The sequence below is a fragment of the Podarcis erhardii genome (genome assembly GCF_964252035.2).
Source record: "Podarcis erhardii genome assembly, chromosome: W".
Classification (NCBI taxonomy): domain Eukaryota; kingdom Metazoa; phylum Chordata; class Lepidosauria; order Squamata; family Lacertidae; genus Podarcis; species Podarcis erhardii.
Genome location: NC_138506.1, coordinates 10,245,525 through 10,265,554, shown reverse-complemented (window position 1 = coordinate 10,265,554; position 20,030 = coordinate 10,245,525).

The window sequence follows — 20,030 nt, the reverse complement described above, 5'->3', positions numbered from 1 at the left end:
GAGATGCAAGCAGGGGGACCTTTCCGTTAGAGAAGATTGGTCCCGATTTGCGATGTTAATACACCGGTTGGAATGGGACCTAGATGACCCACCTATTCAGATGCTGTTTGAGGAGGGGTTGTCCCCAACAGTGAAGGACGAGCTCTCCCGCGCGCCCTGCCCGCAATCTATGGACGAATTGACCAAAGCTGTGCTTGCGATAGGAGCCCGGCAGGAAGCGCGCGCTTTGGAAAGGCGGGAAGGGAGAGGAGAGCGTTACCCTGACTACCGCATTCCTGAGATGCCAAAGCAGCCTTCAGGGTCCGTTGAGCCAATGGAAATTGATGGCGCGCGCGAGGTTTCAAACGCCAGCGAAGGACGCAAGAGGGAGGGAAAGGACGGCAAAAGCACCAAGAAGTGTTTCCTCTGCCAACAGCCAGGACACTTTGCCAGAGCCTGTCCACAAAGAAAGATTTGGCAGGGGATGGTAGGAGCCGCTGGTAGTGAGGAGGAGGTGGCGGAGGACAAGGTGCAGGGAAACGCCAACGCTTGGCTGCCCACAGGGGGGCACAGCAGCCAGGCGAGCAACTGATGGAAGTGCCCCAACCAGACCCACCCAAGGCGTCAATAGCCATAGAGGTGGTGCTATAACTCCCAAATGGACACCCAGTCAAGGTGAAGGGGCTGCTGGATTCAGGCAGCTCCTGCAATTTTTTCAGCAATGAGTTCGCACTAGAGCACCAACTCCACCTGCTGCCACTTGATTTTCCCCTCCAAGTCACCACGATAGATGGCAGGGAGCTGCTGGGAGGGGAGGTGACACACCAAACCCCACCAATGAGAATGAGGGTTTCCAGACACACAGAAACCATTGCCTTTCACGTGGCCACACTGGCAGGACCCCCAATAATATTAGGCATGAGCTGGCTAGCGCTACATGATCCAGTGGTGGCTTGGCACCAACGGACAGTCACCTTTGGATCAGCTCACTGTTTGGAGCACTGTCTAGGGGGGGGGGAAGCCCAGGTTGAGGTTGGCCAGAGTGGCAGGAACGGGACTGAAGCCAAGCGGAGAGGTGCCGCCACAGTACGCTGACCTGCAGGAGAGGGAGGCGGACAGGCTGCCGCCCCATCGGCCCTTTGACTGCCAAATCAACCTACTCCCTGGGGCGCAGCTGCCAGTGGGTAAACTGTATGCCATGTCGGACCGGGAGATGCAGGAGTTGTGGAACTTTATTGACAAGAACCTAAAGAGGGGTTTTATAAGGGAATCCAAGGCAGTGGGGGGGCAGCCCTGTGTTCTTTGTGGACAAAAAAAAACCACAGATCAGCCTAGGCTAGTCGTGGACTATAGAAGATTGAACCTCGTATCGGAACCCGTGACCTTCCCAATGCCCAGAATTGATGACATTCTGACCCGGGTAAGGAAGGGGAAGATCTTTACCAAGCTGGACCTCAGGGGAGCATACAATTTGATTAGGATGAGGGAGGGCGATGAATGGAAAACCACCATGTTCACCCCCCTAGGGGCCTTTGAGTACCTGGTCATGCCATTTGGATTACAATCAGGCTCAGCCTGTTTTCAAAGCTTCATGCACCATGTGCTAGGCCCCCTGCTGTACAAGAACTGCGTAGCATTTCTGGACGACGTCCTGATCTATTCGGACAATGAGAAACAGCATGTCCAGGACGTCAGGGAAGTGCTAAAGAGACTCCAGAAGCATCAGTTATGGGTCAAGCTAGAGAAGTGCCAATTTCACGCCAGAGAAGTGGAATTTCTGGGATACAAGTTGTCGGACAGGGGCCTAGCCATGGACCCCAGCAAGGTGCAGGCGGTGCTGGAATGGAAGACCCCCAAAACCCAGAAGGATGTGCAGAGGTTCCTCGGGTTCAGCAACTTCTACCGGAAGTTCATCAAGAACTTCGCCCACTTGACCGCACCCATCACGGATTGTCTCAGTAGCAAAAAGAAGTTCGTCTGGACTGAAAGTGCCCAATGATCCTTCGAAAGGCTAAAGAAGGCGTTCGCGTCGGAGGAACAGCTCCTGCACGTGGATCTGCAGAAGCCGATGAGGCTGGAGACAGACGCGTCAGACCGGGCCGTGGGAGCGGTATTGCTGCAGCCGGGGGGGAGCCAACACGCCTGGAGACCGTGCGCCTTCTTCTCACAGAAGCTGAGCAAGTCGGAACAAAACTACACGGTGTATGATCGCGAACTGCTGGCAATTTACGCAGCCTTTCGGCAGTGGAGACATCTACTAATAGGGGCCCAGCACAAGATTCAGGTGTGCACGGATCACAAGAACTTGGAATATTGGAGAACGGCTCGAGTTCTCAACCAGAGGCAGATTCGATGGGCACAGGTGTTCTCCAAGTTCTTCTTTGAGATCCAGTACGTGCCGGGAAAAGAGAACATGAGGGCAGACGCGCTGTCCAGGAAGCCGGAGTACACGGAAGGAGAAGGACCGCCGGAAGTGAGACACGTGTTCCCAGAGGAACGATGGGGGGGGGCGTTGGTTGGGAGACGAGAACTAACCGAGCTTATTCGCCAGGACGAATTTGCCCAAACCAGGATCAGGGAACTCAGGGAAGCGAGGGGAGACCAGGGAGGCTTTGAGGAAAGGGAAGGGCTGTTGTACTACAAGGGCGCAATGTATGTACCAGGGGAGGCCTTGGGGGAAAGGGTGTTTAAACAGCTTCACGACAATCCAACAGCGGGGCATTTTGGGCAACACAAAACTATGTTACTGGTTACTAGGCAGTTCTGGTGGCCAAGGGTAAGGGAAGATGTACGAGAGTATGTACGTGGGTGTGACCGCTGCCAACGGGCTAAGGGGGAGAGGGCTGCCCCGGCAGGGTTGCTGGAACCTTTACCCACACCGGGAAGACCCTGGGAGGTTGTGTCTATCGATTTTATGACAGATTTGCCCAAGTCTAGAGGGAAGACAGCGGTCATGGTAGTAGTAGATCTGCTAACCAAAATGTGCCATTTTATAGTGTGCTCACATGCAGTAACGGCAGAGGAAACAGCCAGGTTGTTTGTGGACCACATCTTCAGGCTGCATGGAGCTCCTTCGAGGGTTATCTCAGACCGCGGGAAACAATTTACCTCGAGGTTCTGGAGGAGGCTCATGAACTTATTGCAGGTGGAGGTGGGATTCTCGACGGCGAGACACCCGGAGACCAACGGGCAAGCAGAGACAGCGAACAGTATTTTACAGCAATACCTACGCTGCTACGTCAACGAGAGACAGAACGATTGGGTAGAGAGACTAGCACTGGCTGAGTTCGCATACAATAATGCTGAGCATGTGTCCACGGGGATGAGCCCGTTCATGGCTAATTATGGGTGTCACCCCAGGGCCTTTCCTGGGAGGGGGGAGGAAGGGTGGAGCGTACCCGCGGCAGAACAGTTTGTGGAAGAAATGGAGGCCCTGCACCAGCAGCTTAAGATGAACCTGGAAAGGGCCAAGGAAGTTTACAAGAGGCAAGCAGACAAGCGTCGCCGGGAAGGGGAGACTATAAGGGTGGGGGACCGGGTGTGGTTGTCCACCCAGGGGCTACCCTTTAAGGGAGGGTGCAAGAAACTGCGGCCAAAACGGCTAGGACCCTTTGAGGTAACGCAGCAAGTAAACCCTGTGGCATTCAGGCTCAAGTTGCCAGACAGCATGAAAATCCACCCGGTGTTTCATAGGTCACTGATCTCACCGTACATGGGGGAGCAGAGGTTCCGGGGGGAAGGAGGAGAAGGCCTCACACACCCACACGTAGAGGAGCGGGAACACCACAACCAGGTGATGGAGATCCTAAATTCGCGGTGGTGGGGGCGGCAGGTGGAGTACCTGGTAGCTTGGGAAGGGGAGCCCGAGTCGGAAAACACGTGGATTCCCTCGGGGGAGATAGGTGATGGAGATCTGGTGGAGGAGTTCCACGAACGGTATCTGAGTAAGCCCAAACCAATCGAGAGATTCTGGGAGGAGCAATTTGGGACCACAGACGAGGAAGAGGATTTTGTGGGTTTTCCTGCTTCCGAAGAGGAAGAAGGAGAAACGTCAGAGGAAGAGGAATCGGACTGGGAAGCCCGTCCGGCGCAAAGAGATCGGAGCGGGTGGGAAGCGGGGTTTGAGTCCTCGGAGGATGATAGCAGCTCCTTCCGGGGATTCCCTGCATCGTCGGCCGAAGAGAGAGACGAAGTTACGTCACAGGGTCGGGCCGGGGGTGGAGGGGGTCCTGGGAGGGAGGTGGATGTCAGGGAACTGACATCAGAATGAGAGGGGGAGGCAAGGCTCCAAAGCGATGCAGGAGAGGGGACCACCAGGGGGGAAGGAATTCAGCGTAACACCGGTAGAGAAGGGAGGGAAATGGAGGATTCGGAGAGAGGTCTCCAAGACCCTTCACCCGAGACTAGTGAGGAGAGCGCAGACACGCCTCTGCCTTCCCCTTACTTGCGCAGAAGAGTTCCGTGCAGGGAAAGTAGGAGGAGACTTGGGGTCAAACAGCTCTTATGCTGGAAGAGGTTCAAGAAACGCCCACTGACGGATTCTGCAAGTGACTGACCGGCCACGGAGTGTGAGCTGTCAGCCAAAGCATGGTTGGCCAGGCAATCTAACCAAAACGGAAGGCAGCTTACGCACAAGTAACCCCTTACAACCATTACAACATTGTACAGAAGTGTGCTAGGCAAACTAAACTTCATTGCCAGATGTTCAAGACCTGACATTGCAGTTAGTACTAATTTGCTAAGCAGACAAGTCAACAATCCTACTGTTAAGGATTGGAAAGCTCTGAAATGCATAGCACACTATTTGAAAGGCACTATGTACTACAGACCGAGATTTAACAATCAGAAGTCTGGTGGTCTTGAGATATTTGCTGATGTGAGTTTTGGAAGTGACACTACAGACAGGAAAAGCACGTCTGGAGTTTGCTACATGTACAACCAGGGTCTATTTGATTGGTCGTACAAGAAGCAAATAACAGTAAGTTTAAGTTCTTGTGAAGCTGAACTGAATGCACTGTCTTATTCACTTGTGGGTTGTGAATGGTTGTTACAATTGTGTAAAGACATGAAAATTCCTGTAAGGTGTCCAATCCAGGTTTATCAGGAGAACAAAGCATGTTTGGCTTTGCTGACTTCTGAAGGTTGTAAGCAAAGAACAAAGTACTTGCAATTGAAGCTGCAACATGCTAGGGAATGTGTTCAGAAAGGACTCGTAATGGTGTCCTACATGCCAGGTAATGAAATTCCTGCTGATTTATTGTCCAATCTTGTTCCGAAGGATCAACATTACCTATGTACAGAAATTGGGTTTGTACTGAGATTGTACTAACACACTGCCCAGTGGTGTTAACAGAAAGGGGGAGGATGTTAGTTTCTGTTTGCCCCTGAGCAGCTGCGTAGAGTCACAAGGCTCTGTTTACATTCCACACATTCCATACTGTTGGCAGTCTCACGGGAGACAGGAGACGAATGTGACGTTAGTGGTTTCTGTCGGAATTTCCACTCGGCCGAGCTGATAAGGCTCATCTTCTGACCGAGCCTCTGTTCTCACTTCCGACGAATAATTAACGACCTCGAGCCTTTGATGAGGCTCCAAGGCACATTCTGTTCATTATGCAGAGTTTCCAGCAGCATGCGGAAGTGATGAGATTTATGGCTACATTGCAAAGAGTTTTCTAAGCTACGCAGTCAGAAAAGACATCCTCTCTCTATGAAAGCAGAGCGCAACTGAACAAAGGAACAAAGGAAACAGGAAACCACTAATGTCACATCCCGTCTCCCTTTCCCGTGAGACTGGACTGTCTCTGGAATGTAAACAGAGTCCTGTGACTCCAAGCAGCTGCTCAGTGGGAAACAGAAACTAACAGTTTCCTGTTCCTGTGTTCCTTTGTTTGTTTCAGTTGCTCTCTGCTTTCATAGAGAGAGGATGTATTTTTATTTGCTGTCTGCATAGCGAGAAATAAAACTCTTTAGCCATGTAGCCATAAATCTCATCACTTCCGTGTGCTGCTTTGATTCTCTGCTGGACGGGAATGTGCCTGAGGCCTCATCAAAGGCTCAGGCCGGTAATTATCGTTGGGGGCAATTCTGGAGGAAAATGAGCTTTATCAGCTTGGCCAAGTGGAGATCCCGTCATTTTTAGTTAATAAGATGAATTGTAAAGATATGATACTAGATATGAACTAGCCTGCTTGCCTTCAACTAGCTTGCCTACCTGGAAGGGTCACAGCAAGCGCGCATTGATAATTACTGATCTACTGGAGGTACAAATAATTAAATAATTAAAAATAGGTAAGTAAATAAATAAATAATATAGATAGATATAATTATTAATAATATTAATAATAATAAATAAATAAATAAAATAATAAAATATTATATATATATATATATATATATATATATATATATGCACATTAATAATAAATATAGCTTGTTTCATTTACAGTCTACTCATTGCACAATTTAACCCCTAGGGGCCAGTGTAGTTAATACTGAACTAATCACTGACTAACATTGTACCCAATTGGAGCCAGTGCAAGCAATACTGAACTGCACGGTAATTGATACTCAGCGTGCACAAATAACGGCCAGTGTAGTCAATACTGAACTCGCTAGCCTTCAAAAACCGGTCAGTGTGATGGCTCCAGGGAGAAATCAACAGGCTTCTTCTCCTAGTGCAAATGGGGCTGGCACCCAAGGCGGCTCTCAAATGCCCGCTATGCCGTGCATTTGTCTGATGAGATAAAGTCCATACCTAATTTTTTGTTAATTAAAACCCTTTTGTGTTTTTTTGCAATATGTGTCTCTTGAAAACAAATTATGTCTAATTTCTGTTTTTCGATTACATGCTCAATTCTGAGGCGTTTGGCTTTACAGTTTAAACCATTCATGTTCCAGCTCAGTATTTTAAGATTGGCCATTGTCAGAGTCAGTTACAATATCTGTTTTTTCCACTGTTGCTCCTTCCAGTGATAGCCGCTCCAAGGCAGTTCTTTGTTCTGCTACTGGGTCCCCCCGTCATGTCTTGGATCTAGGTCTCTCCTGTGTTTTTCAAAGAATTCTCTTGCCTGTTGTTCTGATGTCAATCTATATCTCTTTTTCACGAATGTAAAGGATATACCCTCTGGGTATTCCCATTTGTATCTGATGTCTGCTCTCCTCAATGCTGTTGTTAAAAATCTATATTTAGTCTTCCTAAGTCTCAGTTTCAGTGGAATTTCCCGAAAGCTATCCGCTTTCTGTCCAGTAATCACAAGATTGTCCTCAAAGCTCTTTTGAAGGATTGCATCCTTCATTTTTTTTGAAACTAGTGTTAATAGGACATCTCCTGGCTCCTTCTTCATTTTACTTTCATGCGATCTAATTCTAAAACAGCTCTCTGAAAGTCCTTCCAGCCAGTTTTTCCTTTCTCCCATCCACTCTGAAATTATCTGTGTCCCATATGTTTCCAAATTCTGTTCTGTGTCTGATTCTGGTAGGCCTCTTATTCGTATCGTCCTGCTCTTTCCCTTAACTGTATAAGGAGAATCTGGTCTTCCAACTCATTTTGTTTCTCCTGCACCCCTCCCAGTGTCCCCAACACCCCTTTTTGTTCCTCTCTCAACTCTCCTACCTCCTCCTTGTTTTTTTCTAATTTGTCTACTTTAGTTTCCAACTTGTTAACTTTCTCTCCTAATATCCCAAATTGTTCTGTCAGTACTCTGAGTTTTCAATAACTCTATGAACTTGTTCAATCAATGTTTGATTGGATTTTTCCATATCACTGTGAAACTGTTGGGTGAGGTTTTGCATAATAATAATAATAATAATAATAATAATAATAATAATAATAATTTATTTGTACCCCGCCCATCTGGCTGGGTTTCCCCAGCCACTCTGGGCGGCTTCCATAGAAACCAAAAATACACTAAAATATTAAAAATTTCCCTGAACAGGGCTGCCTTAAGATGTCTTCTGAATGTCAGGTAGTTGTTTATCGCTTTGACATCTGATGGGAGGGCGTTCCACAGGGCGGGCGCCACTACCGAGAAGGCCCTCTGCCTGGTTCCGTGTAACTTGGCTTCTCGCAATGAGGGAACCGCCAGAAGGCCCTCGGCGCTGGACCTGGGCAGAACGATGGGGTTGGAGACGCTCCTTCAGGTATACTGGGCCGAGGCCGTTTAGGGCTTTAAAGGTCAGCACCAATACTTTGAATTGTGCTCAGAAACGTACTGGGAGCCAGTGTAGGTCTTTCAAGACCGGTGTTATGTGGTCTCGGCGGCCGCCCCCAGTCACCAGTCTAGCTGCCGCATTCTGGATTAGTTGTAGTTTCCGAGTCACCTTCAAAGGTAGCCCCACGTAGAGTGCATTGCAGTAGTCCAAGTGGGAGATAACTAGAGCATGCACCACTCTGGCGAGACAGTCCGCGGGCAGGTAGGGTCTCAGCCTGCGTACCAGTTGGAGTTGGTAGACAGCTGCCCTGGATACAGAATTGACCTGCGCCTCCATGGACAGCTGTGAGTCCAAAATGACTCCCAGGCTGCACACCTGGTCCTTCAGGGGCACAGTTACCCCATTCAGGACCATGGAGTCCTCCACACCCGCCCTGTCCCCCCAAAACAGTACTTCTGTCTTGTCAGGATTCAACCTCAATCTGTTAGCCGCCATCCATCCTCCAACCGCCTCCAGGCACTCACACAGGACCTTCACCGCCTTCACTGGTTCTGATTTGAAAGAGAGGTAGAGCTGGGTATCATCTGCATATTGATGGACACCCAGTCCAAACCCCCTGATGATCTCTCCCAGTGGCTTCATATAGATGTTAAAAAGCATGGGGGAGAGGACGGAACCCTGAGGCACCCCACAAGTGAGGGCCCAGTGGTCTGAACACTCACCCCCCACCACCACTTTCTGAACACGGCCACGGAGGAAGGAGCGGAACCACTGTATGACAGTGCCCCCAGCTCCCAGCCCCTCAAGACGGTTCAGAAGGATGTTATGGTCGATGGTATCAAACGCCGCTGAGAGAGCCAGCAGAACTAGGAAACAGCTCTCACCTTTGTCCCTAGCCCGCCAGAGATCATCAACCAGTGCGATCAAGGCAGTTTCAGTCCCATGATGAGGCCTGAATCCCGATTGGAAGGGATCCAAATGGTCTGCATCCTCCAGGCGTGCCTGGAGTTGTTCAGCAACCACGCGCTCAATCACCTTGCCCAAGAATGGAAGATTTGAGACTGGGCGATAGTTGGCCATACTGGCCGGGTCTAAAGATGTTTTTTTAAGAAGCGGTTTAATGACCGCCTCTTTCAGCAGATCTGGGAATGTTCCCTCACAGAGGGAAGCCCATCGCCCAGCCCTTCCCAGCTTGCTTTTATTAGCCAGGATGGGCAAGGATCAAGGAGGCAGGTGGTTGGTTTCACGCGTCCAAGCAGCCTGTCCACATCCTCAGGGGTAACGGATTGAAATTGATTCCATGCAACTTGACCAGACAGAGCTCTAGCACTCTCCCGCCCCAGCCCTGCTCCCACGGTGGTGTCTAGCTCCTTCCGAATATGAGTGATTTTATCTGCAAAAAACTTTGCAATGCAAAATGCATTGACTGGACCATTTCTTTCCTAAATTCCCAAAGCTGTTGTGTAAGTAAATCTGTTTGCTCTCTCCCCCCTTTATCAGGCAGCTCTTCTTGCACACTAGCTCTTCTCCTTTCTGCTGCTGCCTTCCTGGTAACTGCTCCTTCCTGTTTACTCGCCATCTCTACATCAATTGCTTCCCACAATTATTTTTAAGTTGTTCAAGGTCACACCTGCAGTCTCCAGCTCAGCCCGAAAGTGAGACTATTCTCCCCTCCCAGGCTGAGCTTCCAGTTTTCCTTTCCCTTTGGTTTGCCTTCCCCTTTCCCCAATACAGCAAATCAGGAAACCGTAACAAAGGAAAAAAAATAATACAAAAAGAACCAAATAAAAACTAAGCGACTTAAAGTGTACACTCCATTCTATAGGTACAAAATTAAAATTTCCAGATCTGTACTTTTAACAGCAACCACATAAGTAAAAATTAAGAAAGGAGAAACCGGAAGAAAAATCAAATACAGTTCCAAGTTTATGTCTATAAGGACAATGTCTTATACTTATCTATCTTATAAGTTTTCCAAGCAATGGTAGTTGATGGTGGTTCCAGAGTCTTTTTCTCAACTTATTTTTTTTAATTTATAATCCCACGGCTTTTTGGCTTGATGATTAATTCCCAAGTATGCTGGAGTTCCAGTCAGCAAACCTTTCTTGGGAGGCACTTATGATCTCTGGGGGCACTGAAGTTAATTTTGAAGCTATTCCAGGCTCTTTTCCACTTTATGAGTTTTCCCCCTCAAAGGTGCCAAGAGTTCCCCCGCAGGCTCCACTTTTGTGCCTCCAAATCCCAGAGTCTGGGGTTTTCTCCTCCCCCTTTTTCTTTTAGCTTTTCTCTGCCAGTTTTTAAAAGACTGTCCAGGTCCCTCCAGCTGTCAACAGGTTTCCTCCTTTATATCTCAGTAGGCAACTTGACATAATTATCCTAATATGTATGCAAAAGAATGTGGCAGTCCTCCAAGTCAAAGACAGTTTGTTTCCACTCTCCATGGCTGTAGCAGTCTCTCTATATCCCATTCACAAAAAATTCCCCTTGCAGAGCCAGTCCTCAGAAATTGGAAGCTGACTTCCTGTTTTGCCAAATTAACCTTTTAAAGTCTAATTTCTTCTTTCAAATGTTTTATTTGACTTTTACCTCTAATTGGGTGATCCGCTTCTTCTGGTGACTGTACGTGACTTCAGCAATAGGGTGCGTTGGAGCCGAGAGCAGACTCAAGCCCCTGCCCCCCCGCGTGGAAAACAGCAGCTGGGGGGTGAGTTTCTTCGCTCTGCTGGAATCCTAGAGTCCCCACTCTTCTGTGGGGGGGGGTTGGGGTGTGCTGAGCCCTGGTGGCACCCTCAAGCCCTATTTTGCCAGGACCATGTTGTCTGTTAATCGGATGACACGGAGCACACTGCCATTAGCCTCCCGCAGTGGACAGGAAGTCAATATTTAAAATATTTCTGACAAAGTTTTATACCAGTGGAGCGCTGAAGTTGTAGTTGTACTTCAGGTGGCATATGAATGCATAGTAGGTCTGATTTGCTATAGTTAACACAAAAAACAGAGACCTTTCAGTAAGCATCAAGTATTTTCATTACTGCTGGGAGACTTGTTCCAGGGCGAGACAGCATCAAGGCTCCGTCATCTGCGAACATGATCACCAGATGACTCTGCCAATTAATTTGTATTCCAGACACCTCAGGGTCTCCCCTAAGTGCTAGAGCCAAGGGTTCCATGGCCAGGGCAAAAAGCAGGGGCGACAATGGGCAGCCCTGCTTCATGCCCCAGCCCATCGATATAGGCTCTGAGTGTATACCATTTATCAAAATATTTGCGGTGCAGTCCTGATATAAGGTAGTCAGCAGTGCAATGAATGGGGCTCCCATGCCAAAACCTCGCAAGGTTTCAAAAAGAAAATTCCATTCAAGACGGTCAAATGCCTTCATTGCATCCAATGTAAGGATGGCTGTCGGTGCTGGTTGGTTTGATCCCTAGTATATTGCATTGAAGATCCTCCTAACTGGGGTAGTTATTGACCTTTGCCTAATAAAGCCTGTCTGATCAGAATATATAATTTGGTACAATCGTCGCTAACCTGTGTGTAACAATGTTTGTAAGTAATTTTAAATCAACATTTATTAATAAGATAGGCCTACAGGACTCAACAGACTCCAAGTCTTTATTTGGTTTTGGTAGCACTACAATGTGTGTTTTTCCAGGTTCCAGGTATCAAGCCATGATCCTTTATATCTGTAAATAATTTCAGCAAGAATGGGGCCACAAGTTCAGAAAAGATTTTATAAAAATAGCCAGTAAATCCATCTGCTCCAGGTGCTTTAAATGGTTTTGTCTTTTTTATACTAGCTAATATTTCCTCAAGTGAGATTCAACATTAGCTTCTGCCTCTTTAAGGAGCTCTTGTGGTGGTAGACATGGTAATTTATCTTAATTAGTCTTGCAAAGAGATAGTAGAAAGCTTATTTACCCTTGATGCTAGTCTTTTGGCCCCATGGAGCTGCTTTCCAAGTATTTAAAGGCATTTTAGTCTGAGAGAATGGAGGAAACAGAAGCTTGTGTAAGTATGTGTAGAAACTAACTAATACTTTGGCCACCTCATGAGAAGAGAAGACTCCTTGGAAAAGACCCTGATGTTGGGAAAGATTGAGGGCACAAGGACAAGGGGACGACAGAGGACGAGATGGTTGGACAGTGTTCTCGAAGCTACGAACATGAGTTTGACCAAACTCCAGGAGGCAGTGGAAGACAGGAGTGCCTGGCGTGCTCTGGTCCATGGGGTCACGAAGAGTTGGACACGACAAAACGACTAAAAACAACAAACCAACCAAGGCTATGGATTTTTTTTTATTACCAAAAAGCCTGGGAGAAGAGGGATGTTTCACCTGGCACCTAAATATATGTAATGAATGTTGGCTATTTGCAGATTAGTTCCACTGCAGAAAGCTTGCTGGGGAGACCACACATTACAAGGAACACAAAATAACTCTAGCTAGGTTTTCATACCAAAAGCAAAAACTCCTTTACACTAAATATATCATGCATGACCTATCCACCAACCCAACCACCAGGGGACTGGGAGAGCTAGGTGCTGCTCTTTATATACTATACCCAATTGCTGACACAGCTTAATTAGCACAACTTAACAGCACCTGCTGTACTGATTCACAGCTGTAAAACTAGGTCACGTTATTTGCTCTGGCCCTTAAAGAAATACACATCTTGTGGAACAATAATGAACCTTCACATTTAAAGAGTCCATTCAACAATGAAGGCACGAGGTGAGCCTCCCTGGGGAGAGCATCTCACAAGCAAGAAGCCACCATAGAAAAGGCCCGTTCTTGTGTTGGTACCCTCCAGACCTCTCTTGGAGGGGGCACACATAGAAGGACCTCAGATTATGATCACAAGGCCCAGGTAGGTTCACATGGGGAGAGGTGGTATTTGAGGCATTGTGGTCCCTTTCTTCATTTTGGAGTCACTCTATCCCCTTGATCATTTTGGTTGCCCTTTTCTGAACCTTTTTAAATTTTATTTTTAATCAGATTGCCAGAAAATCCAGCGACATTTTCCTTAATCAAGCTTCAATTTGGTGGGTAAGGTCAACTTTTCACAAGGCACAGCCACAGAACAAGAAAAGCTCTTGGATCCAGGGGAATTAATCAATATGATCAAAATATGGGTCAAGTGAAAGTGATAATGACCCTTTAGTTTCAACGTTGCCCTTGTAGATTCAACAGGGAAGAAACTAGAATTAGTTGGGTCTGTCATTGGCTGTAGCTCCACCTAGCATTGCCATCCCCCACCACCACTGGTAGGAATTCACAAAGAACAGATTCCTCAGCCATCTTCAACTCAGCCTTACTAATGACCAGCTTGTCCTTTTCTTCGTGGATATAAAGGCTTACAAGTGTTCCTGGGGAGGGGAGAGTGGCTGCCTTAAATTGGTATCGCCATGCATTCCCCCAGTTGGCTAGATGGGCATCCAGCACTTCCCTTCCTATGCACATTCACTCAAAATGACAAGGACAAAATGGTCTTCTCTGGTACTGCCATTGTATGCATTTATATTCCTTGGGAGATAAACAAGACTGGAAATGTAAGCCATGAATCCGCAGAGGAATTTCTATTTACTTGTGAAATGGAAACAAACATTTCAGCATGTCTGTGCCTGAAAACTCTGAGTGGTGCTGCACAGATTTATGTTCAATTATCCTATTTGAGCATTTCCTACATAGCCATCCCAGGCTATTCTACTAAACTAGATTTAATATGCAACGAACATGATTGACATGTAAACAAGACCTCATCCTTATTTATTTATTTTTTTATCATTGTTCTCACAGAATCACATTCTGGCTCTTCGAAGCCTATGATTATAATCAGAGATCCTTGGGCATTGTGATTTGAGTCTAGAAATACATCTGCATTGAAAGCTGCATTGTTGAGAGGCCACAGAGATAGTAAAAGAAGTTGTTATAACCATCACAGCAAAACATTTGAAAGTTAAACATTAAATGCTAAAATATACCACCTATTACAGTTCTTGGCTAATGAAATAATCCCTTGTTCATGGCCTTGTATGAATTAGGCCTTAGATCCTTAGCTGGCCCAGCCATGAGGCAAGGTGAGGGGACTGCCTAAGGTAACAGAATCCATGGGGACAGCATATCCCAATGTAGATCTTTACCACTACCCATCATTCTTAATGTTCACTCACTCCTTCTTCCCTGATGGGGAGGGGGTGGGACCATTCTGTCATTTGCCTCAAGTGCCAAAATATCTTGGGCCATCTCTGCTTAGATTAATGTTTTGATGAAGATGTGATTTGAAGGAAATACATTCATTTAATTTTTTAAAAAATATTTTTTATAAGTTTTCCATTTAACAATCCAATCATATCACATTAATTATTCCAAATTGTACCAATACATATCATAAAGTCCAAATATTTTGCCAAATTACAAATTTTTGTTGGGGGTTCCCATGCTTCGAGTTCAGTAAAGGTCCAGTCATCTCATATTTCTGCTGCTTTTAGTATTCACCAATCCCATCTTTTGATCTTCTTGTTGTTATCCTTTTTCTTCTTAATGGCCTCTGAGCTGTTTCCACAGGCGAGTTAAAGTAAACATTATTATGCTTCTGTGTGAACTTTGTAAGGCTCTCCCTTTTTTAAAGCTGGTAAGTCTTTTGTTTGCAATAAATCTTGACATGCTGATCCAAAAGTCCTGCTCGGGCGGCAGGCGCCATCTTTCTCAGTTCCGATGAAATAAAATCTAGGTGTCTGCTCATTAATTTTCCCAGACAAGTTGCACCATAAATCAGTCTTTCCAGGGAAGATTTGCCATCCAACTTACAATACAAACATGATAACAGAGCAATGGCTCGCCTCCCCCTTTGACTATTAATCTCGCAACATAGTCTGTCTCGTAATGGCGGATCCTGATTAAAAACTGCGTCACAAGAGAGCCTTTTATTTTCTTTCCAAATCTTTCACAAAACAAAGATTTTAGTTGATATTTTTATTTCCATACAGTTTATTTTCCAATCTCACTTGCTATAAGTCATATGACGGTTCTTCTAGGGGAGGGGTTGTTAGGTAATATCGTAGTGAAAAATAATAATTCCCCCCTCCTTTCCATTCCGTTTCAACATACCGGCATAGATGTTATTCTTTAATGTTATCTTCTGTCCAGTCCATTCCATCACTCTTAACTTCTCAGTGGCAGGCTTAATTAGCAGCTAACATACCATTTTCTTCGCTTGAAGCATGTGCAATAATTCTTATTTCCAATTTTTCATCTTAAGAAATACAACTAGAGTCGCGCTCAGAGACAGCGTCAGGGAGATGCGAGCTCGCTCGAGGGCTTTCCGTCCAGTGCCTTCACCCCCTCCTTCTTTCAAACTTGGGGGTGATTTATGGGCAACCGCGGATGAGGCTGCATCTTCCCTTCCACCGGGAAGAATTTGGGAGGCTGATTTACTCCCATCATCAGCCCCTAAATTACCTTGTGTGACCTGGAGAGATGGTATTGTTGGCCATCTTCCAAGGCGCCCCTAGCGGCCCCCCGGAAATACATTCATTTAAGTCAGGAGTGTGGAACCTTCTTCATCCAGTGGGCTGGTTTTCCTTCCGGTCAACCTTACAGGGACACATGCCAGTGAAAGCCAGGGGCAATAGTGGGCACAGCAATGGAAGTAAATGTAGCAGGCTAGTTTCTGCACACACTTGCACTGCCCCTCTCTATCCTCCATCCAGGCAAACAAGAGGCATGATCAGAACTCCAAGACACATTCCAGCCAGGCAAGGAAACTCAAGGAACACTCACAGAGAAGTCCATTTGCTCCCTTTGGGGCTGGTGGCTTTGCAGGTGGGCCCCAGGCCTCCTCAGTGAACTGGCCTATTGCAGGCTGGATTTTCCTCCTGCTGCCCAATTGGCCAGGGGTGGCAGGAATTGGTGGGCGTTTCTCTGGGTGCAGGACCAACTGGCCAATAGCGGCACTTGTTTCCATGCCCAGGGCAAGGATAAATACCCAGCCTACTGGGCCTTTTGGTCCTTTCTTGCTGCGCCAGTTCTCCCACTCACCCTCCCTCAGTTTAGGGTGTTTGTGGATGGTACAACCTTACTATGGACAATGTTGGTTGTCTATTTTCAGGGACCAGGCAGGATTTTCAGGGGTGCCGCCATTTGGGTTTTTGCCTACCTCATAGCAAGTCACAACTTTGTAAGGTGGATAGGCATTGGGTAAGCCTAGTCTTGGTTGGGGGGGGGTTGTAGCCTCCACCTGCCCCTCCATGGGTAAAAGTATCCTGTTAAAAGGACCCGGGAGGAGTGGCTCCTGTCTGATGTCCAGATGGGGGCTAGGGCCATACAACTCCTCCAATGGGGACCACTTGGGGGATGCACCAATTTTATGTAGGTCATATGGCTCCCCCCTCCCGTTGGCTTCACCCTTAGAAACACTCCCAGTGAACAGGCGGGAGTGACATACACAGTTGCTTACCACAATGCTTATGGCCAAACCTTCACATCTGTAACCAATAAAGTTGTGGCCTTATCTGATCCCAAACCAACATGCTGTGCATTGTCTAGGTATTTGCACCTTAGGGAACTGGGTGGTCATGGGGCCTCGATATGCAAGGACAAGTTGTTGAGGAGAGTCTTGGGGATTAACATTTTCCAACTGCCCTCATTTAAGTGATTAAATGAATTTGTATTTGTTTTTTTCTAAGAATGAGTAGCATAAAACATATTCTATAGCGGAATAGAAGATATATATATAATAACAGATAATAATGAATGTTGCAAAATAAACTCATATTTAGTAGGAATGTGCAACTATGAGATAGTTTGGTCATATAAATCACAAACAGCCCCCAAGCAGAAGCAAAGTCATGGGAGTCTGCAACACCCCTGGCAGCATACATTTTATGAGTCTGTTTTTCAGAAATAGCAATGAACATGACTTTCTAAATCCCTAAATCCATAGTGTAACAAGATGCATCCTTCCATCCTTGAGAAATTGCTAAACGAGCAGCCACCAGCAGATATTGTTGAGAAGTAAGATCAGGTTTCCGGTTCCTGTCTACCTGAATGGTGGAGGCTTTCTCAACATCAGACAAAGGAAAGGGGAACAAAAGGGGTTAAATCATTCCCTGGAATGCATCCTGGGGTACAGGAGGAACAGGCTCACCTGTAGATTACCTCAATGGCTCGCTCCCACATGGAATGTGGGGGCAGACGAAGGCGCTGGGTGCTAAGCACTTCAGAAGCAGAGGTTCTCCTAATAATTGGATCTTTGTTGAAATAAAGTAAGGTGTGCACTGGAGAAGATGTGTTCACCAGAATTGTGGACTATCTTAGTGCGTTGATCTGAGGTTTGAAACGAAGAAAATATTTTATTCTGTGTGGGAGGTGTTTGACAGAGAGGGAAGTACTTGGCTATTGTTTATATTATGGAAGTTTCTACATTTATGACAACCCTACCCAAATGCAAATTTTAAAGATATACAAGTGACGATGGTGTAATATTGAGATTAAAAGAAGAGTTGAAGCTGTGTGGGGCTTAAAGGGAATGAAGGTGGGGAGTGTTGGGATACTGCCAGGGAGATAAAGGAGATACTGCCAGGAGATAAACAGATGCTTATCTTTTGCCAGATGGTGGGTGCATCCAGAATCTACAATAAATCTGGCCTTGGCCTTTGGAGCAGCTTTTCCAGCAAGCATAACCTTGTTTTCCACCAGTGTGGGCTTTTGCTGCTTGACCCCCTGCTCCTGGCCATCAAACTTGCCTTTAGCCTTTGGTGAAGCTGTGCCAGCAAACAAAGCCTTGTTTTCCACTGGCGTGGGCTTTTCACCCCCAGATGTCTGGAAGCTGTGGCTGGATGGTTACGTGGGAGCTGGTTGAAGTTAAATCCTTCGAAGACAGAGGTCCTCTGGCTGGGACGGGGCGATATGGGATTGAGGGGGCAACTCCCATCTCTTGCAGGGGTGCAATTAGTGCCAGCATCGTCCGTTAAGAGTTTGGGTGTAATCTTCGATACCTCCCTCTCTATGGAGGCGCAGATTACAGCTATAACAAAGGCAGCATTTTTCCATCTCTGCCAAGCTAAGCAGTTGGCTCCTTATGTTTCTCGCCCTGACCTAGCCACTGTGATCCACATGACGGTCACCTCCAGACTGGATTATTGTAACTCGCTCTACGTGGGGCTACCCTTGAGACTGACCCAGAAACTCCAGCGGGTGCAGAATGCCGCGGCGAGACTCCTTATGGGGTCTTCACTGCAATATCACATTCATCCGGTACTATACCAGCTGCACTGGCTCCTGGTGGAGTACAGGATCAGGTTTAAGGTGCTGGTTTTAACCTTTAAAGCCCTATACGGCCTAGGACCCTCGTACCTACGGGACCGCCTCTCCTGGTATGTCCCACAGAGGAACTTACGGTCTGCAAATAAAAACATCTTGAAGATCCCAGGCCACAGAGAGGTTAGGCTGGCCTCAACTAGAGCCAGGGCCTTCTCAGCCGCGGCTCCAATCTGGTGGAACGCTCTGTCACAAGAGACTAGGGCCCTGCGGGACTTGACATCTTTCCGCAGGGCCTGCAAGACAGAGCTGTTCCACCAGGCCTTTGGTCAGGGCGCAGCCTGACCCCCCTCCTCTGGCAATCTGCACAGAATTTTGATTAATGATTGCCATCAATTTGACTTTAATTAATTTTTATAATGAAATATTTTTAGAATCGTTGGATTATTTTGATTGTTGTTAGCTGCCCTGAGCCCAGCTTCGGCTGGGGAGGGCGGGATATAAATAAAATTTATTATTATTATTATTATTATTATTATTATTATTATTATTATTATTCTGCTTCGGGCCATCTGCAGGCATCTGTCTCTGTTTACCTCTGGCCTTCCGGTATCTGTGAGGATGACCTTGGCTCCCATGAGAAACAGAGCTCTCAGCTGCCGACTCCTTGGCTCCCCCTGGAGGCTGGAATGCTGCCTGGGATGACATCACAGTCAGCTCCCCCTGCAGCTTGCAACCGGTGCCCTCGGCATCCCTGCAAACACTCTCATTCTGGGAAACAGCCAGGACCTCTGATGCAGTCAAACTCTGGGCTGGGATGACCGGCAGATGGGCAACTTTCAAAGCATTCCACATCTGACGTGCTGTCTTGTTGCCAGCCAGCGTGGCAATATCCTCCAGAGAGACGGATAAGACTATTAGGTCTATGGCCCTTGAATGTTGGGCCTTCCATCTATCTGTCAGAGGAACTGGAGGGGCTTCACACACAGTATGCCACACTCCAAACTGACGAAGCAAGCTCTCACAGCAACTTGCCCAAATCTCATAATTGTGCCGATTTAACTTTGGGCACTCAGCAGCTTCAGAGGCTTGGAAAAACTCGATTCCAGCTCTTTACTTGAGCCATGAGTCTTTTTCACTTCAGAGACTCCTTATCTTGGCTCCCATTAATCACGAAGCCTGCTTGGCTCGGCTCCCAGGCCAATTAGGCCAGCCGGACATCAGAGTCTCTTGCCGCGGCAAACAGAAAAGCCTTATTTGCTTTCGCTTTTCCCACATACCTCAACGCAGTCTTACTCTCCTGTAAGTGCCGTGAATCTGGGCCCAAAACCTGTTGTTGGGATACTGCCAGGGAGATAAAGCCCATCATGGCCCCCCACGTTGCCTCCGGACGATCCATCGATCTCCTGTAGATACAGTATCAGCAATTAGCGACACGAGCTCCAGAAAATAGCTTGCCACATTCCAGAGCTGATGCACTCTCTGTCAGCAGAATTCGCACAGCGAAAGATGCACGCAGGAGAGCATTATTTAGAAGTTTATTCAGCGTTGGTTAGAACAAAAGAAAAAACATGACTGCCTGCTTGCGTGTTCAGGCACAGAGAGAGAGAGACAACAGCTCTATCAAAACAGAAACATCCT